This window comes from Canis lupus, chromosome 25 (assembly GCF_048164855.1).
Source record: "Canis lupus baileyi chromosome 25, mCanLup2.hap1, whole genome shotgun sequence".
Classification (NCBI taxonomy): Eukaryota; Metazoa; Chordata; class Mammalia; order Carnivora; family Canidae; genus Canis; species Canis lupus.
This window is the reverse complement of record NC_132862.1, coordinates 16,169,747-16,195,518: the sequence shown is the minus strand read 5'-3', so window position 1 is coordinate 16,195,518 and position 25,772 is coordinate 16,169,747. Positions and strand designations below refer to the sequence as shown.

The 25,772-nt window shown below is 36.0% G+C and overlaps 1 long non-coding RNA gene across 3 annotated transcripts in view; it reads right to left on the bottom strand.

Annotated features, from left to right (window-relative positions):
• LOC140617284 (uncharacterized) overlaps positions 1-25,631 on the bottom strand; it is a 42,239-nt gene extending 16,608 nt beyond the window's left edge. For all 3 annotated transcript variants that reach the window (XR_012017527.1, XR_012017529.1, XR_012017528.1), the window contains exon 1: positions 25,540-25,631. This is a non-coding gene — a long non-coding RNA (uncharacterized lncRNA). The remainder of the gene's footprint in view (positions 1-25,539) is intronic.
• Positions 25,632-25,772: the final 141 nt, after the last annotated feature.

Genomic DNA, 25,772 nt, shown 5'->3' with positions numbered 1-25,772 from the left:
GGAGTTCCAGGATTTAGCCCTGCTTTGGGCTCCCTAATCAGTGGGAAGTATGCTTCTCCTTCTGCCCCTTGCCTTGCTTGTACTCTCTCTCTCTTGCTGACTCTCTCTGTCTTTCAAATAAATAAATAAAATCTTTAAAAAAAATGGTACTAGTCACACAGGATTTTATGAGAGAATGTACAAACATGTGTGAAATGTCTTCTATGAGATTAGGCATATAATTGGTCAGGAAAGGGAGTTATTTTTCTAAAAAAATACATTTGACATATAACGATGTGGAAATTTAGTATGGGAGTTTGTTTTTATTATTAGGAATATGCTGGAACTAGTATAGTGCTGTCATAAAAGGGAGGACCAACTAACAAAGGGAGATAGACTTAGCTCAGCTTTCCTTTCCTCAGTTGAAAAATAGACATGTGGGCAGCCCTGGTGGTGCAGCGATTTAGCGCCGCCTGCAGTCCAGGGTGTGATCCTGGAGAATCAGGATCGAGTCCCACATCAGGCTCCCTGCATGGAGCCTGCTTCTCCCTCAGCCTGTGTCTCTACCTCTCTCTCTATGTGTCTCTCATGAATAAATAAATAAAATCTTAAAAAAAAGAAAAATAGACATGTAAGTACAGCAAAATACATAATTATTGCAATTATGAGAATGTGTACTGTTTAATATTAAGGAAGAGAAAAATAAAGAGGAAATATCAAGGGAAAGAGATGAAAGAAAGGTTTGAAAGAGGGATAGGGTGCATCCCAAAAGTTTGTTCTAAGTGACATATGTGGATGTGAAAATGTAAAATTATTTAGTTGTATTGAAAACCAGGTCAACTCACATTCCCCAATATTAGAATTGGAAATGTAATACAGAGTGGAACAGAGATTTCCAAACCTTACTGATTCAGATCACATTGAGAGACTTACAAAAATGTAAATGCCTATGCTTCACTCCAGAGATTCTGATTCTATAGTTCTAGGGTAAAGTCCAGTGACCTGTGTTTTTAAAAAGCTCCCCAGATGAATTTTGATACATGGCTAATTTGAGGATAGTAGACATGAGAATGAAATATTTGTCTTTATCCAGCAGTATGTATCTGTTCAGTCATTCACAGAATCCCCTCTCCTCTGCAGAACAAGACAAAGAAGCACGGTAGGATAACCCAATTTAAAACTGAAACAATCATTAGTTTTTTAAAAATGTCCATGAAAAAAGATTGAAAGTCCATCTTTTCTGGTGACTTACAACGGAGCCAACTTCTAGGCTCCTCTGAAGCTGGAGATAAGCTACAGCAGTGACATCAAGTGGTTGTTATAAGGTATCTTCCTTTTTATTTGGGACTGACTTTGATATTTAAGAGAATTAACTTAAACAGGGTGTTGTTTTCTTACTCCCTCCCCCACCTTACCAGTTAGAGAATGCATTCTTTAGTTTCTGCACACCTCACTCACCAGAAATGCTGAAAGAATGAAAAAACAACAAACAAAATCTGACCCTGACATGTGATCCTTTGAGTGCTATCCAATACATACACCTTTGTTTAGTTGTTTCTAGAACCAGGTGGTTTCAGTGAAGTGAAAAAAAGCCCAAACTAAACTGTACATGCAGAAACTATGATAATGCTGACGAAACTATCAGAATATTTAAAACTATATTAATCATAAAACAAGGACCTATAAACTTGACTCGAGTGAGAATACCCTGGGTGCATGCCAAGCAAACTTATAAGACTAAGATGAAGGTCAAATTTCCTTTCATAATATCAGTGGTGAGCTGACACTTAGGTATCCAGAGGATAACAACATTCAAAATGTCTTGATTAAAAACAAACTACAAAGCAAAAGTAGATTTGGAAAGATTTTTTATATCAAAGAGCAAAAATATTTATTGACCTATCCCACTTTAGGCAACTCAATAAATAGAAATCAGATTTTATGGCTATTAAGAGATGGCTCTCAGGATTTTTACCATATAGTAGCATTCATCAAAGATTTTCTTTAAACAGTGACCTCACCGGTATATTTATACCATGACTGGGTTTATCAAAATTTGATATACACAGTTTAAAGCAATGCCTTTGCTAAGCAGAATAAGACACACCCAAATTACAAACAAAAGAAGAGGAAGTTGGGAAATTAACTGGCATGTGGGCAAGAGAAGTATATTAAGTTATTTGGACTGTGGTGCTTCAAAAGACTGGAGAAGAAGAACACACAATTGTAAAGAAAAAAAATAGACAAAATAGGATTACCTCTGATCCCAGGAACCATCATTTTGAATGTGAAACCAACTGATGTGGCTGATGTTGCATCTGTGTGCAACTAAATTAGCCACTATTCTCAGGCCACCCATGCTAAGGTGAGAACTGCTGAACATAGTCATCAATCAGAGGAAAGTGCCATTTACTTTTTTTCCTGTGTCTCTCAGATGTCAATTTAAAGTTTTCTATTCATTATGTCTATCCTATGCTTTAAAAAAATTTTTTTTAAAATTCTGAAAGTAAAAGGAAATCTGTTGCATTTTCAAATTCTAGATTTAGCTACCTTCTATGTAGGGGCAAGAACTGGCCCTGAGTTTAGCTCCTTGAAGCTTACTCATTTTAAGTCATAAGTAGAAAGCCGATATATTTAGACAATTGGCAGAAGGAAAATTTATATGAAAACTAAAAACAGCTCTCAGCTGATATGGTGGGTCTTAGACTTGTTGCTGTAGACAATTTAATGATCAGAAATAATAAACAGGGAAAGAACCTGCATGAGTTATCATCTATTTTTGAGCTAAATGTTCTAAAATCTGTGAATGACTAAGTGAGGAGGCATCCTCTACATTTCCCATTTGTAGATGAATAATAGGGAGGGATTACTGAGTAGTTTTCTTTAGCTTCTCAGTAATAAACAATTCCCAAATGAGGAAGAATAGCTTCTTTTGCCTTAAACAGAGAGTGTCCATGGATTGAAATACTGGGAACTTTATCAATAAATCTCTGTGAAATTATCTAATGGCTTCAAATGAGAGGTTTGAGTTTTTACTTATTTCACCCAATCGGATATTAAAATGAATTGAGGAAAACTGGGCCTGTTTAGGTCACAGCCACAGCATAAATATTTACATTGTAGTCAATGATAATTGTTCTTTTCCCAAGTCATTCCATATTTTTTTCCCTCTCAATGAGGGTATATTAAGGACTTAATAAGCATGAAATAAAGCTGGAAGAGTAGACTGAGGCCAGAACATGGATGACTCTTACATTTTTTTTCAGCAATAAGTGGATGTTGTCAAGAAAATAAAAGAGATGATCTGGTCTGCGTCTTGGGGAGATATAACAGGTAGTGTTATGGAAGACATATTGGTAGAGGATGAGACCGAAGGCAGAGGATGGACAAATACTGTGGCTGGAGAAATGGAGAGGAGGGTAGTGTTGGCTTGTGTGAACCACTGTGCCTTTTTTTGTTAATTTTTAAAAAAGTAAATGCTCAAAAAAAGGTTAGTTGAATATATGCTGGCTATTTGTTGAGGAAAGGAAATAGTCAAAGATGACAGTAAAGTTTTAAGTCCTAATTGCTGGGTGAAGACTGAACTCATTCTGTTCTGTCAACACAGGCATTGCTGCCACTGTCCTGCCAGCCTATGAGACTCATTGCATGAACTAGAAATGGTTATCTTTTTAAAAAAATTGTCGTAATACGGTAGTATTTTTTTTGGATGAGATCATTTACTGTCATCAGTGGAAATATTTTATAATAAATGCATTGGTGTGATGTCTTTGATTGGAATAACGCCCTTTGGATGTAGTGGGTTGGGCAATACCCATCCTACACAACCATATGTAGTGCCCTTAAGTGTTGCTTGTTCTTAAGAAAATCACAACTTTTCATTTATATCAAAGGAAAGAAGAAAATGTGGTCAAGAGTGCGAAGTGCTGCAGAGGCAAAACAAAACCAGAAAAAAATAAAAGAATACTAGATATAACAGTTAAAAGGGTTATTGGTGACTTACTGAGACAGAACTTTGATAAAATTTTAAACCTTTGGCTGAAAAAGCCTATAGAGACCTTTTAACTCCCTTTTTCTTCCAGTTTTATTTATTTATTTTATTTACATTTTTAATAAAGATTTTATTTATTTATTTGACAGAGAGAGAGAGAGAGAGAGGGAGGGAGAGAGAGACAACAAGCAGAGGGAGAGGGAGAAGCAGGCTCCCAGCTGAGCAAGGAACCTGATGCAGGGCTCCTTTCCAGGACTCTGGGATCATAATCTGAGCCAAAGACAGATGCTTAACCAACTGAGCCACCCAGGTGCCCCTTCCCTTCTAGTTTTAATTGTGTAAAAACTGAGCCCCAAGAATTTGAGGGATTTGCTCAATCTCTTGTAGTGCTATCTAATAATACTCTACATTTCTTTTGGTCTTGGATTGTATGTCTTGTATTGTTCTATCTTTATGATTGTTTTCCATTAAGAATCCTCTGAATTCTTTCCCTATTACTTCAATTTAGGAAATGTGAAAGGCTAATGGGCTAATTTAGATAAATAAAACTGGCATTGGGGATGAAGAACATTACTGACAGCATGGGATATACTAAGGATCTTCTACATTTTTTAGAGGAAAGCTCAGAATTTCTTCCAATACCTACTTTCATCCAGAAGAAGGCTCTTCTGTGCATCTTATCACTGGCGTAAGGTCCCATGTCTTGGGATAGATGAGCAGGAGGAGGAGAGATGGGTTTAGACTAGGTAACAAGACTGTTTCCTTTCTATTCTTGCATACCAGTGATGAGATGATAAAAGCTAAATTGCCCAGAGTTGAGCAATTACTAGGAGGTTAGGAGTGGAGCAGTGTGAGGGACTATTTATAAAATAAACTCGGCAGAGAATGACAAAAGGTTGCTAGGAGAGGAAAATAATGACACTAGGGGGAAAAAAATAAAAGGCATAAAAACAGTCTTTACTGGCATTTCTGATTCCTGTTTAGTTTCTTCTCTGGATGCTCTTCTCACTTATTTCCTTATTTGCTTTCTCCTTCTTTCAAACTTCCTTTGAAAATTCATTTTCTTTAGGAAGATTTTCTTAAAAATAATCATCACATCATATACTATTATATACTCATACGTGACTTTTTAAAGTCATAAGTATCATTATATACTTTTGCATATGTTACATGTTCTTGTTCAATTTCTAAAAATTCAGTCTTTCAGAAATCACTCTGACTCATGTTTCCTTTATCCAACCCTAATACGTCTTACAACACACACACACACACACACACACACACACACCCCAGATATATAGGCAGAAAAATATTCTTTTTTGCTATACTTTTCACGTCATTCCTAAGCCCTTTATCCACTCAAAATATTGCTGAGTACCCAGTATGATGAAGTGATGGATACAAAAAGCCTATAGAGACCTTTTAACTCCCTTTTTCCTTCCAGTTTTATTTATTTATTTTATTTAAAATTTTAATAAAGATTTTATTTATTTATTTATTATTTATTTATTTATTTATTTATTTGACATAGAGAGAGGGAGAACAAGTAGGGGGAGAGGATACAAAACAGAGATTCTAAAAAAAAAAAAAAAAAAAAAAAAACAGAGATTCTAATCTCAGAGATTCTAACCCAGAATGCTGACAACTTTGGGTCACTAAGCTGCTTGGATCCATTTATTGCTAGATTTCTTGTTGACTATGAGTCGTATCTTTTTGGTTTAAGCTTCCATTAATCAGTTTTGTTGTTGTTGTTGTTACTTGTATCTGAAAGCATCCTAATAGAAAGTCTGATAGAGGCCCTGTGCATGAGGGCACTCTGGCTAGGTGGGAGAAAGTTCTAAAGCTGAATCAATTCAGGGAAGTTGTCTGTTTAGGAAAGTGTAAAATAGTACTGCTGGAGAAAGAATAATTATTGGGGGCTGAGAGTAAGGAGATATGGAGAATGCCTCCCAAATCTAACCAATGTCTAGAATGGAAGATCACAATGAATACTTACTAAATGTTGCATAAAGAATGGTGCTCCTTGTCAAATTTAATATATGTGATAAGGGTAAGGAGAGTCAGAGGCCAGGAGGATAAAGATCAGGATGAAATGCATTTTAAGGAATTTTCTTGCAAAGCTAGTAATCCCATCATGTAGGTCCTACTCTCATAAGTTCACCCAAATTTAAGTACCTTCCAAAGGCCCTACCTCCAAATACCTTCACATTGGAGGTTAGGGCTTCAACATATGAAATTTGAGGAATGAAAACATCCAGTCCATAACACTCTTTAAGCTTTGATTTTCTCATCTGTAAAAAGAGGAAGCTAATGTAGGGGCCAAGGGCAGGCCATCCCAAGATGGGTCACTTTGGCATGAATATTTATTATTATTTTTTAAAGATTTTATTTCTTTATCTTAGAGAGAGATAGCGTAAGCAGGGTTAGGGGCAGAGGGAGAGGGATTCTCTCAGAGAGAGAGAGAGAATCTCAAGCCAATTGCAGAAAAGCTCTTTGCTTCCCTCTCAATTGCCTGATTGTGTCAGGAAGAGAGCTATTAACAGAGATTTCTCTTTACCTGAGAAACTTATCTATCTAATAGGGTCACCTTTGTTTTCCAAACATCTCCTCTCATCTTCCTGCTAATGGTCTTTCTCCACTTTGTATCCTCAGACCCCTACCCTATCCTTAGCTCATATAAGCATCATGTTGCCTACTCTCTTTGGAATTTCCAAGTCTGTGTGGATTCCCCATGCTATTCAATTTGATTTACTCCTGTTACTCTGTCTCATGCCAATTTGATTCTTCTTCCAGCTTCGAGGACCTTTGAAAGGCAGAAGGAGTTTTTCCTCCCTCATATTGATAACTATCCCACAAGGATATTGCAGGGATTTAAAAAAATTATATTTACTTATTCATGAGAGACACACAGAGAGAGAAGCAGAGACACAGGCAGAGGGAGAAGCAAGCTCAATGCAGGGAGCCCGACGTGGGACTCAATCTCAGGACTCCAAAGATCATGCCCTGAGCCAAAGGCAGATGCTCAACCACTGAGCCACCGAGGCGTCCCTATTGCAGGGATTAATGAGAGATTAGTATATGTAGAGCATTCAGTTAAGTAGTAAGCAGTTGATAAATGGTATTATTATTATTATATTCTTTTTATATTGTATTATTATTGTTTTAACCTTTGATGTTGCCTTCTTGGTACCTGGGACTCTTAACTCTCTAATGGCTAACATATCTCAGTCAGGAGGTGGTAGCCATCAGTGGATCAGTGAGCTGGGAGTCTGTGATCTGGTTCAAATACTAACACTAGTGTTCTGAATGTTCACTTACTGTGGACATCTTATTGAACATTATATTCGTGCTCATATCTCTGTACACATTTTGACACAACTGTGTAGGCTGGGCCAGTAACAATGTGTTCCTAAGAGGCTGATGACTATGGGGCATATATATGTTAAGTGGGGTATATGCTACATAAAAGATTCAATATATGTGGATGTTATGTGTGAATAACTGAGAACTATACCAAAATTAAATAAAATGTGTAGATTTTAATTCACTTTAATTTAAAGAAGTCAAAACCACCACCAACAAAATTATTAAATATTTTGTTAAATGCACTGAAGTCACTAGGAATATTAAGATGTAAATTTGATGACTTATCTGCAAAAAATAGCAATCTGATAAAAGAAACATGTAAACAAATAATTATGATGAAGGATAGCAGTCGTAGGGCTAGAAAATAAATTACAAGGTAAAGTGACACCACATCATGAGCAAGGGGATCAGACTGACCAACTGAACAGGCCAGTGAGGGCTTCAGAGGGATGGTGACATCTGATCTCAGAACCAGATAGTTGGGCATCACATGAAAGCAATTCCAGAGAGCTTTGTATGTATGTGTTATTAATAGTGAGATGCCAGCTAAGAAATTAGAAATGAGAGAAGTGGATTGTTCTCTGAAATTTTAGTGCTGAGATTAACACATAATGGATTGAGAGCATAGATTCAATTTAATACATCTGGGACGGATTCTGAGATTCTGAATTTTGAAAAATCTCTCCAAGTGATATTAATATTCCCTGGGCTAAAATAATCTGATATACCTACTTCATTGGGTGATCTCCCCAGTATTTCCCAAACCAGTGTCCTACAGAAGACTGTTCCTTAAGACGCTCAAAGCAGTATGAGAAAATTCTGTTCAAATAATTTTGGAAAGTGCTATGTTAAGAAAATTTGATCTAATTTCTTTTTATAAAATCCCTTAAAGGAAGTTATGCATCTCTAAGAGAAAATATAGTGTTTAGCTATTTTATATAGACTTAAAAATTTTGGTAAGTCTGTTTGTAAGGATTTTATCGTGTATATATGTGTCTTTGTGTAAGTCTGGGTATGTTTACCTGTGTTTGTGTGTGTATGCCTACTTATATATATTTGTCTCTACTTAAGTGGGGTGTGTGTGTGTGTGTGTGTGTGTGAGTGACTGCAGGTACATAGGTGTGTCTGGATGTTGTAGGGGAGGAAAAATCTTTTTATACTCTACCGTCCTAGGTTCAAGGACTGGGGGTCTTGAATCAATGTGATAAAAGACAATTGGTGGGGTGCCTGGGTGGCTCAGTTGGTTAAGTGTCCAACTCTTGATTTCAGCTCAGGTCATGATCTCAGGGTCTTGAGATGTGAGATCTTGAGAAAGTGAGATCTAGCCCCCTTATGGGCTTCTGTGCTCAGCACAGTCTGCTTGTCCCTCTCCCTCCCCTTCTACCCTTTCCATCTCTTGTGCTCTCTCTCTAAAATAAATTAAGAAATAAAATCTTTCTCTGTGTAGACTACCACTTCTGACATTAAAAAGAAATTTCCTCAGGACTTTTTCTGTCACTGTATTCTGTACTCAAAGTCTGTTATTGTTTATCACACCTACACATAGGAAATTAAAAAACAACAACCACAGACTAGAGCATTGCATCTCCTTTATCAAAGAAGAGAGTCTTTATTTCTAAGCTAGAATAAGTTGAAGACCTCCACTTTTCTTTGAGCTCACATGAAAAGGCTGAAACAAGTGGACCATTGACCCCATTGTGACCTTAAATGACGTTCCTGTCAGCTCAAACCTGCCTATGAGCTCTGTCTCTAATTTCTTTCTGTAGGTTAGGTGTTGAAAATTGTTCACACTAAGGTTAATACATGAAAATAATTCCTGAATAAAAGAATTCAAGTAAGCAGGAGATTAATATGCACCTTGGTTTTTATTCAGGCCATTGGTGTCTTGGAAATCAATGTAGAAATTATGCAAGAAGAAATTACTCCCCAGCAGGTACTTTGTGAAAAGGTTGTGCCATATCAAATGGCATTGGTAATAGATACTGCATACATTTAAGACGAGATTGAGGCTTAGGTCTCACTGGGAAATAGAAATGCCTGGATGACAGAATGATAAGTGACTGCATTAAGCATTTTAAATACTTCATTTTTACCAAATGCACTAAGCCAGACAATCATGTCTCCTCAACTGTGACTGGCTGCCATTGATGCTATTATTTTCTGATGATGATTTCACATGAAAGATAAATTTTCCTGTAAGCATCCATTCTGATAAATAAAAGCAATCCAAATGCAAAGAGTGATACAAACAGTAGCAAAACCATCTCTACTCCTGTCAGTAACTGGAATCCCTAGTTAAAGTCCTAGTTCCCATACTACTTAATTTAGAATTTTGATAAAACAGTGTAGTCTCATAGTTCTTATTGCTAAAATTAATGTTTAAATGTATATGATATGCAAACATGAATATATTCTTAAATATAGGTCTATTATAGGCTGAACTCTGTCTACCAAAATTCATGTATTAATTGAGAGGTCCTAACCTCCAGTTCCTCAGATATAACTATATTTGAATATAGGATCTTTTTAAAAAAATTATTTATTTGAGAGAGAGAGAGAGTGTGTGTGTGTGCAACAGAGTAAGGGAGGCAGAGGGTAGAGGAGGGAGCCAAGCAGACTCGCTGATGAGCAGGGAGCCTGACAACAGCTAGATCTCAGGACCCTGGGATCATGACCTGAGCCAAAGGCAGATGCTTAACCCACTAAGTCACCCAGGGGCCCCTGAATACAGGATTTTTAAAATGGTAAAAAGAGGTAATTAATGTGGGCCCTAATCCAATATGACTGATATCCTTGTAAGACATTAGGGAGTGCCTGGGTGGTTCAGTCAGTTAAGCATCTGATTCTTGATTTCCATTCAGGTCATGATTTCAGAGTTGTGGGATCAGGACCTGCATCAGGCTCGGTGCGGGGGCCATGGACCCTACTTGGGATTCTCCTTCTGCCCCTTTCTCTCTCTTTCTGTCTCTCCCTTTCTCTAAAAAAAAATAATAATAATAATAAAAAGACTTAAAAAGTCTTGGTAACTAGGACATGGACATGCACAGAAGAAAGATGATGTGAAGTTTCAGGAAAAAGATGTCCATCTGCAAGCTAGGGAAAGAGGAAGAATCTCTTCTCAGAAAAAACAACCCTGCTCACACTCTGATCTTGAATTTCTAGACTCCAGAACTATGTGGAAATAAATTTCTATTGTTTAAGCCACACAGTGTGTGGTACCTGCTATGGTAGCCTGCTATGGTAGCCCTACCAAACTAATATAAGGTCTCAAATGGCTGTTTGGAGAAAAAATGACATTTATTGTCTCTAGAGAGGTATACTTTTCCCCTTTCATAGAGGGTTGGGCATAAGAGGTTGGGTAGGTGAGAACAGAGTTCTGAAATATTAGTCAACAATGTTGTGATCTGTCTATGATCTGTAATTCCTTTTATTCAGAAAATGCTTGGGCAAAAATAAGATAAGAAAGATCAACATGTACTGAAAATGAAGAATGTTCATGATATATATCATTATAAGAATAAAGAAAAAAATTGCAGTACAGTAGTATAATTCTGTTTACATGTAAGTCCAGATTCCTGCTAGTGCCTGTGTCTACACACTGGAAAAGTATCCCCAACTAAGAATGGAGCAATAATGTTGAGGAGGAAGATCTCATCTGTTGAATAGAGTCAAATGTATACATCTGAACTTAAAATTGTTTTGAAAAGAAAATGCTTGAATTTTACTTGTTGTGAACTTGCCTTTAGGGAATTTAGAGCACTATTTTAAAAACGTGTTATTAAATTAACCAGATGTTAAACCTGGCAGACACTTTTACTGTGGTAGAGATGTTACAAATGTTTGTTTAATGTCTTCTTGTTAACTGATATTGTTCTTTTTAATATGTGTTTTGGCTTTGAAAAAAATCTGGTGTTAAACCAAACTTACATTGTTATCTTGTTTAACTGAGTACTTATTAAGGAGTAGGCATGATTATAGGCCCTGTGACACAATGGAGATAAGATAGGGCCCCTGACTTTTATATTCTAGGGGTGGTGTTGATAGTGAAATATATAATTATCAATTAATACATAATTATGATCTGTCATGCTCAGAATCTTTGTGTAGGAATCATCAAAAAGGAATGGCATTTTCTAGACTCAGGCATTAGCAGGTTGTTGGCCTTATGATGGTTTCTAAATTGGTTTTAGGCAAGGTATTTCCCCTCTACCTCAAAGTCTCTTTCTGGGAATGATTAATTTTCCAATCATTTAATCTTAAAATGGACTATCATTGGGGCTTTTAATTCTTTAATTTATAGTCTGGCAGGGTAGACTTAGGGTCTGTATTAAATGAGTCTATAGGCCACAGGATACTTAATTTTTCAATGGTTAGGTTTCATTTTATCTTTAATAATCACAATAAGGAGATTTCCTTAAAAGTATGTCCACATCCAGTAGAAAATAATGGATAGCTAAGACCTGAATAGTTAAAATTATTGTGAGTATATATTTTTAGAACAAAAATCATAGAATAAGTTGTAGTTGTCTCATTACATTTTCATGGAGCACACATTTATGAGTACCTCATAAAATAATAGCAAAGATGATAATGGTAGGAACTGGAACTTACTAATTTACACTGTTTATAAGCACTTCTGTATAACGGTTGAATCTTCATAACCAGCATATAAGGTAGGCACCTTTATCAGCCCTATTTTATAGGCAAATGAAGTGAGATCCAAAGAGATTAAGTAACTTTTTCAAACAGAAAATTTGCTTAATGACATTTCTCACATTATCTCCTCAAGCTAGTTTTTATTAAAAAATATTTTATTTATTTATTCATGAATGACACATAGAGGCAGAGACACAGGCAGAGGGAGAAGCAGGCTCCTCGTAGGGATCCCGACGTGGGACTCGATCCTGGGACTCCAGGATCAAGCCCTGGGTGGAAGGCAGGCGCTCAACTGATGAGCCACCCTCAAGCTAGTTTGATTTTAGATGACCAACCATCCCAGTTTGCCTGGGGCACTTCCGGTTTTATCACTGAAAGTCCTGCATCCTGGGAAAACCTTTGTCTCAAGGAAACCAAAACATCTCTCAAATTGGTCACTCGAATGTTTCCAGTAATTATTTAAATGTTTTCAGTAATTATTTATATTAAATTATTTAATTATATCTGATGTTTTCATCTTTCTTCTAATTTATTAAAGTGACCCTTTGTATATAATAAATGTTAACTTTCACATAAAATGTATGAGAAGGAATATTCCAAAGACACTACTTTGGGCCCTGGGGACATGGAAATGAAACAGGCAAAGTGAGTCAGTGTTCAATGGTGGGATACTGGAAATGGGCCCAGGCTCAGAGTGGATAGTGTTGGTTCATTTCTACTGCCTGAAATAAACCTGATTAGGAATACTTTTGAGTTGGGATACCTGGGTGGCTTAGCGGTTAAGCAGCACAGGGCATGATCCTGGAGTCCCAGGATCAAGTCCCACATTGGGCTCCTTGCATGGAGCCTGCTTCTCCCTCTGTCTATATCTCTGCCTCTCTCTCTCTGTGTCTCTCATGAATAAATAAATAAATAAAGTCTTAAAAAAAAAAAGAAATACTTTTGAGATTCTCAACTGGAGTAACTCCAGATGGAGTCTCAAGCGTGGTAGGACTGCATTGACACTACAAGTTTAAACCTGAAATGTGGAATACATTAAGATAATTAGATGACATATTAGTATTGGAGTGCTAGGTTCAATCCTGGGCTCCTAAGTCCTTCTACAATTTAACTCATGAACAAATCTTAACATCTTTGTTTCTCGATTTATTCATTTAAGTGAGCAAAGTTAGTTTCCTATTTCACCTTCATAGTGTAAGCTGTAATTTTTGGGTTGGCATAATTTCTATCTTTTGTTAGTTGTGGAATCATTCTTACTCTTATTTGTCTACTTATTAATTCAGTCATTTACTTACCCAACCCACAAGTACTTACTGAATGGCTAAAACTGCTCTCAGATTAGATGTAAGGCAAAAAAAGGCTAAGAAGATTTCATACTATCTTTCCAAGCTATATTCTCATTGTAATGGAAGTCTTTGGTCAAAGGAATGGTTATATAATAATGCAGTTTTAGATATCCACTGATTGCAATGTGCCTGGGTGGCTCATTCCATTAAGCGTCTGCTTTCCGCTCAGGTCCTGATCCCGGGGTCCTAGGATAGGGCCCTTGGTGGGCTCCTTGCTCAGCAGGGAGTCTGCTTCTCCCTCTTCCTCTGCCCCCCCCCCCCCTTTTTTTTAAATCTTTTTTAAAAATTTTTATTTATTTATGATAGTCACACACAGAGAGAGAGAGAGGCAGAGATATAGGCAGAGGGAGAAGCAGGCTCCATGCACCGGGAGCCAGACGTGGGATTCGATCCCGGGTCTCCAGGATCGCGCCCTGGGCCAAAGGCAGGCACCAAACCGCTGCGCCACCCAGGGATCCCTCTCCCTCTGCCCCTTAACCCTGCTTGTGCTCTCTCTCCTTCTTTTTTCAAATAAATAAATAAAAAATCTTAAAAAAAAAAAAAAGACATCCACTGATTGAGTAGAGAAGTTTGGATTAATCTTTAAGAAATTTATGCAGATGAGTAATCACTAGTGAGGTTGGGAATCGAAATGATCTTATTTGTATGTTATTATCTATATCTTTCAGTTATTTGACAATTATTTATTGAGTACGTTCTGTAGAAAAGGAACTGTGTTAGTCCTGAAAGGAATACAAAATTGAATGATATTTTGTCCCTTCCCTCAAGTAGGTATGTATCTTGATAAGAAAGATGATGCATTCACATGGGGACCATCTGTAAACTAGTACATAACAACCTCTATATCAAGGAGTCTCATGGGAAGAAATTATAGTCATTAAATTATTGGGAATATTGTGGAGAAACTTGAAGACTAGACAAAGGATTTTAAATTTTATTTGATAGGTGGTGAGAATCCATCAGAGGTTTTTAAACAGGGTTAATGTAATCAAAGCAGAACTGGGCAGTACTGAATTGCTCTTCATACCACACAGATAGGCATATTTATTCATTATTCTGTATTTTTCTTCTCTAAGATGTAAGTTCCAGAAGAGTAGGGACTTGGTTTTGTTTTATTGCTGTTATTGCTGGCACTGCAAAAAATGGCTGGTATGTAATGAGTTCTTAAGTATTTGTTAACTGTTTAATGGATTTGTTTAGAGGTTATCAGACTTTTTTTGTTCATACTGCACTTTGTGCCTCGGAAATTCTTATGGCACCTCCAGGCAAAAAAAGAAAAAAAAAGGAAGAAAAAGAAAATTAACGATTTCATTTATTTACAAACACAGCACTTTCAAAAAATAACAGTAAAAAAAGCTTTATAAAGATATGGCATCAATGAAGGGAATGTACAGTTTGAAGGTGAACTACTTTGGGCTAATAGTTCATGTGGCATCTGAGAGATGTCAGATAAGTTACACTTGAAAATTTAAAATATCCCGTGAGTTAAAGTGTCCTGTGAGTTCCCTGCAGTACCCTGGCTCCAGCACACAATTTGAGATGAAAAGAACTATGTTAGGTCCCTATATCCTCATCGCTCTTCTATAGGATATATTTCTATGTTCCTACCAAACTTAGTATTTTTAATTAGATTTTACTTTATTTTATTTTATCCAGCTGCTCTAATTGCTGGGCTTCAAGCCATTGACTAGAGCACAAAGGTGAAACTGATTTTCATAGTAAGAATGCCAAAGTCAATGCACAACCTACCAATTTATCATTACAACCATTCCAGTATTATTAGATCAACATTTTGAATTTGATCCACGATAGGAATATATTATGTGTATACATATGTTCCACGTAATATATTCCTACGAGAATACATTCCATGTACTATTTTCTTATGAGTCTCCAAAAAAAGACCATTATTCAAATAAAGTTTGTGAAACCTGCATATTACTATACTTATCTTCAATAAAAGTGTAGTTGTAAGTCTTAATCATTGGTTTAATAACTTTCAGAGAAAAGTCAATACCTAAATTAAATATACACATCAATTTTAAGTCCAATTCTGATTCCAAAAACATTGTAACATGGATAAAAGTGTACCACAAATTAAGAATATATTGAATATCCTCTTTCTTAGAGAGTCAAAATGCAAATTAGATATTAGAAGCCTGACATTTTAGAAAACTTACTAATTTTTATTTTACTCTGAATTATCCAAAATTACTTGACCACAAATATCTTTTTTCATGTATTACCTACTCATATATTCTGACTCCAATGATCAAGAAATTTTGATTTAACATTTGACTTGTTGTTTACAAAGAGACCCCCAATATTTGGTCCAAAGGTGTTCAAAAGCATGCTTTTAGGAATGCCTTGAATTTTTTTTTCTCATCTGATTTCCCACTAGGTGGTAGTGTTACAACACCAAATCCTTCACAATAATGGCCTAGCATTTCCAATTCAGTTCCACAAGCATTTGCTGAGTGCCTGCTATATGTAAGATAATAATGATATATAGGTTAGTGATTTTGCTGAAGCAAGAATCCAGCCCTCTTTATTCTCAGGCAAATGTTCTTTCCATTATACACAGCATAGGATTAAGAAAGCAAATGCCCAGTTTTCTTAAACAAGAGTCTTTGAGAAACTATATACTTAAAAAACTGTAGAGAGAATTTTTAAAGGAGTTCATTCAAGAAGGCAATTCTCTTAAAAGAATGTAAGGGCAGCAGCATAAAAGATCCATGAAACCTTATGAAACTTTTCCATGAGTTTCTAGACCCCAGGAAGGTGAGAGACAGAGTCTGTTCTAGAAACATTTCAGCTAAGGAACAATTTATAGAGCAGATCTAAAGTAGTTGGAGCACATATGATTCATGCATGCATATAGGTCATAGAGTGATCTGTGACCTAGGTATCTGTCTTATGATTTTGAAGCTGCTTGATAGGCTGGTGTGATACTACAAGAAGTGACCTTAATGGTTAGCTGTGTTGAGACGTTTAGTTTATAAATGAGGCAGCTGAGGTTAAGGGAAAACAAGTCACTTATCAGGATCCCAGGAATATCTTTAGCACACACATGAGTGGTGGAAAATCAAAGCATATCTGTCTTTACATCATTTTTCTTGCTCTTTCATTTTGAGGATCACTGATATATACCCTTTTCCCTACAATAAAACTTGGTACCTTCTGAGGCTCCCTGCCTGTCTGGAACTTTTTGCTACCATGCTTGCTGTATTATGAACAGAAATCTATCTGATTCACAGGGCTCTTGGCTCTTCCATCGTAGAATGGATCATCTCAAAGTCCCTAGAAGGTAGCATGGTGCCTAGAACATGGCCAGTAATCTGATAAATATAGATGAATCTATCCTGACCCATCCCTTCATCACCACCTAGTCAGATGGCCATGCCAGTGTACTGGAGGCAAGGGGCATGATTTGCTAAAACTTCCAGAGCCCTTCTTTATTGCCGGTAATATTTAAACAAAATCTTTTTGTAAATAACATTGTTACTCTTCTTGCCTATTTCATATGGTTTCTATGTTATTATTTTATATTATAAACTCCTTCCCTGCCCTGATATTTATAGACATTTTCCTATCTTTTCACCTAGTACTGCTAGTTTTTCATATTGACATTTAAATCTTTAATAAGTCTAGAATGTACTTTTGCATAAGGTTAGTTTCCTAATACTATTTATTGACTTACCTATCCTTCTCCCACTGATTTAAGGTGTCACATTTGTTATGATTTTTCTATAATTATATAATAAAACAATAATATAATTCATAATTATATACAATACAATAAAATATAGTAAAATATGTAATATATATACTATGTATAATAAAATATGTAAAATACATTCATGTATATAATATATAAGGTAATATGTATATGTTTCTATAATTTTATTATACTTTACAGATTTGTCCATTTTTCTGATGTTTTATTATAGAAAGTATCAAATATATTACTTTTTTCTTTGAACAAATGGGTAGGAAATTTAATAAATACTGTGAATATTGAAAATGGAGATAGGTAAGTGAGCAATATACTTAGCACCAATATTCTATGAATTGACAAACTTATGAGGAGCTAGTTTTTATTGCTGTAGAAGTTTGAGGCTTATGAGAGATGACCAGGGAATATGTGGTGATGAACTTCCTGAGCTGAGTAGGGATTTGCACATTTTCCTCATCTACTCTAACAGATACCTTGGTAGATTTTGCTTGTGTTTGAGAAACATAGTCATCAAGAATTATTCCAGAGAACACATTATTTTTTTCCTGGAGACATACCCATAAAATATTTAAGGACAGTTGAAGGCAGAATCAGAATAATCCTGAGGAGGAAAATTACAATTTTCTCTGTCTCAAGTTAATGAAATAGAAAAAAAATTGAAGGATAGATAGCAAATTGTGTGAAATTATGAGGATTAAATGAGATAACAGCCCAAATTAGATGACTATCTTCTTTAGAAAAGGTTCTATGAAATCCTTCTAGGCAACAGAGACTTTAGTAAGAATATAGTAAAGAAAAAAAATGTTTGAATATGTAGTTGAGCAGTTTTCTTTCCATTTGATGAAATAGCCGCTAAGTGGATAAAAAAAAATGTATTTTAGAGTTAAATTTTTTGAAAATGGAATTTTGTTTCCTCTAACACGAATAAGGAATATGTGCTTAAAGGTTTACGGTTTGCATGAAAATTCATGTGCTTTGGTCATAGTAGTAGAGTAACGTTGTTTTGTTTTGTTTCTTTTTGAGGAGGGAAGGTCTCACATACCTTTGTTAATTAGTTCTATAGATTAGGCCAAATGTAAAGTTCTCCAGTTTAGAAGTATACTGTAGAGCTCTAGCAGTTCTCTTGTTAATGAGAAAATTATTAATAGGTTAATTCAGGGCATATTTGATCTGTGTTTTTGAGGAGAAATTGTCAAAGCTCTTATCTTTGCAGGTTGAAGTTGGAAACCATTTTTAGTGTCAAGAGTTTTGTACTTCCCTGGTTTTGCAATTCAAAAGACACAACTTTGGCAGCTAAGAAGTCAATCTGGAGGAGCGGTTTGTCAAGGACCTCTATAGGAACTGAGGTGGAATCGCAGTCCTGGGACATAAGACTGTTTCTGTGGATTGTTTTATTGGAAACCCACGAATAGAACACATAGGTAGCAAGAAATTAAAAACCCGTGTGGGGATCCCTGGGTGGCGCAGCGGTTTGGCGCCTGCCTTTGGCCCAGGGCGCGATCCTGGAGACCCGGGATCAAATCCCACATCGGTCTCCCGGTGCATGGAGCCTGCTTCTCCCTCTGCCTATGTCTCTGCCTCTCTCTCTCTCTCTCTCTCTCTGTGACTATCATAAATAAATAAAAATTAAAAAAAATTAAAAAAAAAAACAACCTGTGTGGTAGATTGATTGTATTAATGACTTCCTGTCTTCATGCTCTTTGCCCTGTAGGGCAACTTGGTAGGGCACCAATAGTCTGAGCTGGGCCATGTTATTTATTTTGTTAAATGGAATGTTGTAGGGTAACCAACTGCCCTGTTTGCCTGGAGCTAAGGGGGCTTCCTGCATGTGGGACAGACAAGGCAAACTAGGACAAGTTGGTCATCCTAAGACTTGGCAAAGTGACCAAGCAGAGGCTGGAAAGGAGCCTTCACTTGCCACTCCTGCTTTATCTTGAGGGGGATGCTCAGTTAGACTGATGAACAAAGACATACCTGGAACAGAACTGTGTTCTCCCAGTCTGCCCAGCTGAAGAGTCCTACATCAGTTGATTCTTGGTGAATCATGCACCCATGCATGAGCTCAGTCAGGTGGGCAGAAATCCACAGATGGAGAGCTAAATAAATGTTGTTGAATGCCACTATGGTTGTGGGCTAGGCAGCATTCTTGTGCAATAGATAAATGATATACCTACTTACATTTATTTAATATATACATTATTTAAAAAAAATAAAAAAATATACATTATTTAGATTGACTGACAAATTAGGCAATAAAGAGCAGAACATCCCATATTTGTAAGATATGACCATTATATGTTTTTGTATTTAAAATTGTTTTATGGGGGCACCTGGCTGGCTCAGTTGGTAAAGCATGCAACTGGGATACCTGGGTGGCTCAGCGGTTGGGCATCTGCCTTTGGCTCAGGGTGTGATCCCAGAGTCCTGGGATCGAGTCTCCCATCAGACTTCCTGCATGGAGCCTGCTTCTCCCTCTGCCTATCTCTGCCTCTTTCTGTCTCTCTGTGTGTCTCTCATAAATAAATAATCTTAAAAAGAAAGCATGCAACTCATGATCTCAAGGTTGTGAGTTCAAGCCCCTTGTTGGGGTAGAGATTACTTAAAAATAAAATCTTTTAAAGTAAATAAATAAATAAATAAATAAATAAATAGTTTTATAATTTAGATATCATTATTGTCATATGCTCAGATGATTGCATTGATAATGATTTTTCAAGATATAGCTGGAAGGTCAGATGTGTAATTTAGCAGAACTCAGTGCACAGAGATTTGGTAATCATATCCCTCGTGTGTCTTTTTTTTTTTTTTTAAGATTTTATTTACTTGTTATTTGACAGAGAGAGAAAGCATAAGCAGGCAGAGCAGCAGGCAGAGGGAGAGGGAGAATCAGGCTCCCCATTGAGCAGAGAGTCCAATGTGAGGCTTGATCCCAGGACCCTGGAATCATGACCTGACCCACAGGCCAGATGCCCAATCAACTGAGCCACCCAGGTAAAGTTTTGTCCCTCTTGCTTTCTGGCTGTTGGTGGTTTGATGTGAATTGTTCCATGTTATTCTGGATGAGGAATCTTGGTCCTTCTACTTCTCTACCTTCTCAGCTGCTTCTCTCCATTATTTGAAGTCATGTTTCTATTTTCTGGAAATCCACCATTTCACCCTTTATTAGGACATCTGTTTGAAGAGCCCATTGCCATTTATTTCCTCTGTACATGCAGCTCATGAAAAACTGAATTTTACAGTTGGAATGAATTACATCCTCTCAGTTTTCTGATGAAGGAACTGAAATTTGTAGAAGTAAGAGCACCCGAAGCACTCAGCGAATTAGTTGCAGAAGTAGGACTGGAACTTGAGAACATTGATTGCTGCTTTAGATATGTTTTGTTCTAATTATTTATTTTTATTTTTTATTTAAAAATTTTTATTTAACACTCAGTGCTCTTTACATTAAGTGCTGTCCTTAATGCCCATCAGCCAATTATCCCAACTCCCTTCCCATGATCCAGATGTGCTTTAATAATCTGAGGAACATGTCCTCAGGGACAGTGAAGCATCTCTCAGCTCTGCCCTCTCACCAGAGAGGACTGGCCTACACTTCCCTACTCTCAGTGGAAAAGTGTGGTGTTGCCAAGCTGAGTGAGGTCAAGCTTATTTGCATATGTAAGAATAGATACAAAAGGAAAAAGAAAAAACAAATTATTTTATTTTTCCTGGTACAAAAAGGAATGGAGACTACCCCCCCACCCCATTTTTTTTCTTTCAGAGCATTTTCTTTAGAAAACTTGCAGTTGTGCTTTGGGATGTATATAAACCTTTTTAAAACCAGAATCAGCCTCTTGCCTGCATTACAACCCTGGAGTATGTTCCCCAAGGACCTGGGACCCATTTCTTTGAAACATAATCATTAAGGAAAATAGTGTCCCTATTCTCTCAGTTTCTGTGGGAGGGTAGAAGCCTAGCCTCCATGGGTGCCCCACTCCAGAACTATGATAGCCCCCTCAATTACTGAGTGAATCTAGGATGGACTATGTGTGACACATGGTGCTCTCAAGTTATCTTACTTAAGGACTAGTTATCATTCCATTTTAGAATATGTATGCAATGGGCTGAATATGCCTGACTATATAAAAGGGTGAGATATTTTTCCGTCTTTGCAATTTCTTAGTGTGTCACTTTCTGGTTTAATATTTATTCATTAATCAAACCATTTTATTTCTCTTATACGTTCATGGAGAAGTTATCTGAGTTGGCAGGAGATTTATTTCTTTAAGAGAGAGCATGGGCACATGTGTGCACAAACACATGCGAACAGTTGGGGAGGGCCAGAGAGAGAGAGAGAAAAAAAAAAACAAACTCTTTTTTTTTTTTTTTTTGAGAAAAAACTTAAGAAGGCTCTATGTCCAGTGAGGAGCTCCACCCAGGACTAGACCTCGTGACCTTGAGATCTTGACCTAAGCCAAGATCAAGAGTTGGATGCTTAACTGACTGAGCCACCCAGGGGTCCCAGGAAATTTTGTTTTTAATTATATTTGCATAATACATGATAAACAGTAGTAGAGAGAGAGGGAGAGGATAGGAACAGAGGTTGCTTGAATAGGAGAAGCATTTAGCTTCTAGGTGGCTTTGAAGAGGGAAATAGGCTCAAAAGGCACTAAAGTGAAAGCATGGATGAGAGGGGAAAAGAGAATTTTTAACAAACATTGTTACTCATTCTATGTATGCATTTTCCTTTACAGTGTTCAAGAAATAGGAATAAAGGACTTGGGCTTAAAAATTGAAATTACTGTGGTATACTGTTCTTTTGACCACAATATCACTCTGGGGCTAAAGAAAAGAAGCTATAGTTTTATTGCAATTCAAATGAAATGAAGATTTATGATTTTGAAATCTTATCTTCTCTCAGTTACATTCAGGCAGCACACATGCTCCAATCTATTTAGTATGTTCTAACTAGGTTTATCTTTCAAAAACACTTGGACAAACATATCAATAGAAAAGTGGGCAAAGGATATGAATGGTCAATTTAAAAATTAATTTTGTACTATATCTATAAAAAATTATTGAAATGCCTTAGTTATTAAGGAAATGTAAGTTAAGATAACCATAATACAGCAATTTTTACTTGGCAAGGATATAAAATGATAATTTTCAATTTAGATAAATTATGTGAATAGGAGAATTCTCAGAATAAATTGCTGTAACTTTTTCAGCAACATGTATATTAAAACATTAATATTTCCTTTCATTCATAATTTTTTCTAAACTTACACCCACTAGAAAAAATCTGACAATATTCTGATATCATTGCTTTTAACATCAAAATTTGAAAATGCTATAATAGCCAAGGAATAGATTTGATAAATTATGATATATTCATATAAAGAAATACTATATGATTAATATGATTTTTAATGCTCATTGATTTGGAAAAGTAGTCTTAATATAATGTAAAACCAAAAAAGCAGGTTTCATAATAGCATATACTGTATAATCAATCCCATTTTCTTTAAAAAGCATCTCAACATATATTAAAATGTTACATTAATTATTTCTACATCTATGTATTTTTTGTGTTACTTTTTTTTTTTGGTAAAAGCTTTATTGAAATATAATTCACATATCTGGGTGGCTACTTGGTTAAGTGTCTGCCTTCGGCTCAGGTCATGATCTTGGAGTCCTTGGGATGGAGCCCCATATCAGTCTCCCTGCTCGAGTCTGCTTCTTCCTCTCCCACTCCCTCTGTGCCTATCCTCTGCTCATGCTTTCTCTCTCTCTCTCTCAAATAAATAAATAAAATCTTAAAAAAAAAACAAACCCAGCTTAAAATAATCAATATGCCAAAGAAGCATATCTTGGAATGGCTAAATTTGCTCCCCTACAGCATTATATAGCTATTATTATTATTTACTATTATGAATGGGTCCTTTCTTAAAATTACATTTTCTAAATTTAATATTAAAATGCTGTTGTAGGCATTTGTAACAAAAACTATTTCCATTAAAAACATTTTAGTGGTCAAATAAAGGCTTCTTAGAATTTAAGAAAAGGCCTCAAGACAATTGCTTCTCAGTATTTTCACCAATTTTTAGCACTGTAGGAAATATAAAACAAAACAGGTCACTATGCAAATGTAACAAATATAAATGAATTAAATTATATTACTGCTTTGTTCAAAAGTCTCTGGTGCCTATTCCTTTGGGGCATCGTCAGCTGTAAACCCATCCACAATCTAATTCTAATTCTAATTCTAACACATTAATTTATTGATTAGTTATTTGGTTGATTCTTTTCACAAACACAAATTTGCCAGGTACGTTCCTATTTTCTCTAGAAGAGAAATAATCCATAATTTTTGCTGCAATTTAAACATGCCTGTACATCACTTCTTCCCTGCCTATGGAGTTTCACATAACTGGAAGTCCATTTATTCAACACCTACCATCCATTAAGGCAAACTCATGAACCTATTCTTTTTTCTTCAAATACTCCAACTCATACTTCTTCCATTTCAAATAATTCAATTTCCTACTATTTATTCTGAATAGTCTATATACATTGTGAGATTTCAACTCTGAGATTATGACTGACTGAGAAGGAACTCTGATAGTGACACTTGCTCCCATTTGAGGATGGAACTATTTATTGGTTTTGCTGTCTGTATAGTAACCTCTTTCTATCTGATTGGTCTAGAGGGGTTCCTTGACATGAACTTTACTGAGGAAAATTAACAATTAAATTTAAGATGTGACAAAATAGTGAATTTTAAACTTAAAGCATTAAGGTTCTGCAGGATTCTAATTTTGATCATAATATTTTCATTTAAGTTTATAGTTTTCTTAAATGTGTTTTAAATGTGTTCATCTAGAACTGATTGGAATTTTACAGTTTACCCCTATACTTTAAAATTAGTTCCATAGGAAGAAAACCCATAAAATACCACTCATAACCCATTTATTACTTCTTTTTCTTTAAGAATCCTCTGCTGCATTGGTCTGCTAATAGTTTCTTTTCTGTCCCTGTTTGCTTGTGCAGTGCCTTCAGCCTCTGTTGCTATCCCCATTCTTTCTATTCAACAAAATTTTACTAAATCTTATAATTTTGGCTCAAGACATGTCTGTATCACTATTAATAATTGAATTTGATCTAAATCGATCTTTTTCTATTTATATTTCTGCAATTTTTTTCACATTGTCTGTATATATATTATATGCTTGTTTTGTCTCAAAATTATTGTGTTTCATCTTTCAAAAAAATTAGTCTGAGAATTTAGTTCTTGCAAGAACAGGCTTTATGGGTGGTAGAAAGACCATGGATTCAGAACCTGGTTTGATCTGTAGCTCTGCCATTTTCCAGCTATTTGATCGTGAGCAAGTTATTAATCCCTCTGATAAATGCTTTTCTTTTCTGTTAATGAAGGTTAAGATATTTCATCATAGGTTTGTGGTGAGGAATAAATGCAGTAATAAATAATGTGCTATGTAAATAGTAAGTGCTCTTAAAAGCGATTATCTTTTTCTTACCAGATAGAAAAGGTTGGTTTTACTGTGGTAACAATTTAAACCTCAGTCATGTAACATAGAAGTTACACACACCTCTTGGATTTCATGTCCAACATGGGACAGCAGTGGTGTTCTGCTCAATGGAGTGACTCAAGGACCTAAGATAATGGAGACTTCATTCTGATATGTGCTTCCAGGATCATGGAAATGGTAGGGACAGAGCATGACAAATGCATGGATATTAAAACTTCTTCTTGGAATTAATATGCCACTGGTCCAAACAGATTACATATTAAACATACCATTGGCCCAAACAAATTACATGTTCAAATTTAACTTCATAAAGAGGCAGAAAGTGCAATCCCACTATGTTCTGAAAGGAGAGAGTCAGAAATATTTGATGAACAGAAAGGATGACATATCCTTTATAGCACTTGTAATGCTACACATTGAACAAATTCTCAATGAATAGATGCTTACTGAATAAATATTGACATGTCTAGGAAAGAATTAGGGCTCATAGTTAGATAAAAGGTTCTTTTTTGATTAGGTTTATGAAACCATAAAGGATTTCTCTTTCATGGAAAAGTGGAAAATTATCATTACCTTTATTTAGTAACAGGTGATAATAGAAAATATATTGGTCTCTACTCCTAGTTCCTGGCATAAAGCTCCTAAAACTCTTATAATTTCCTAAATGATAAGAGCTCTAGGAACATCTTTTGTTTAGTCTTTGACCCCGGTTCCTGACAAAGGGCTCCTGAAACCCTTATAATTCCCTGGGTGGTTGGTGTATCTTTTTTTTTTTTTTTAATGAGGCAACTCTGGTGGGCTCCTCAATGGTACCTAGGGGTGAGGGCTGATCACCGGAAGGTCTGTACCATGAATAGAAGCTTGGAATTTTCAGCTTTCCCCCCATTATCTTGAGAAGAGAGAAGGGCTGGAAATGGAGTTAATGATCTATCATACCCAAGTGATGAAACCTCCATAAAAATTCCAGTAGTATGGGGTTCAAAGAGCTTTCAAGTCGGTGAACACATCCAAGTACCAGGAGGGTGATGCATTCCAACTCCATGGTAACAGAAGCTCCTGTGCTCCAGATCCTTCCAGACTTCACCCTATGTATCTCTTCGATCTGACTGTTCATTTGTATCCTTTATCATATCCTTTAATAAACTGTTAAATGTAAGTAACTGGTTTTC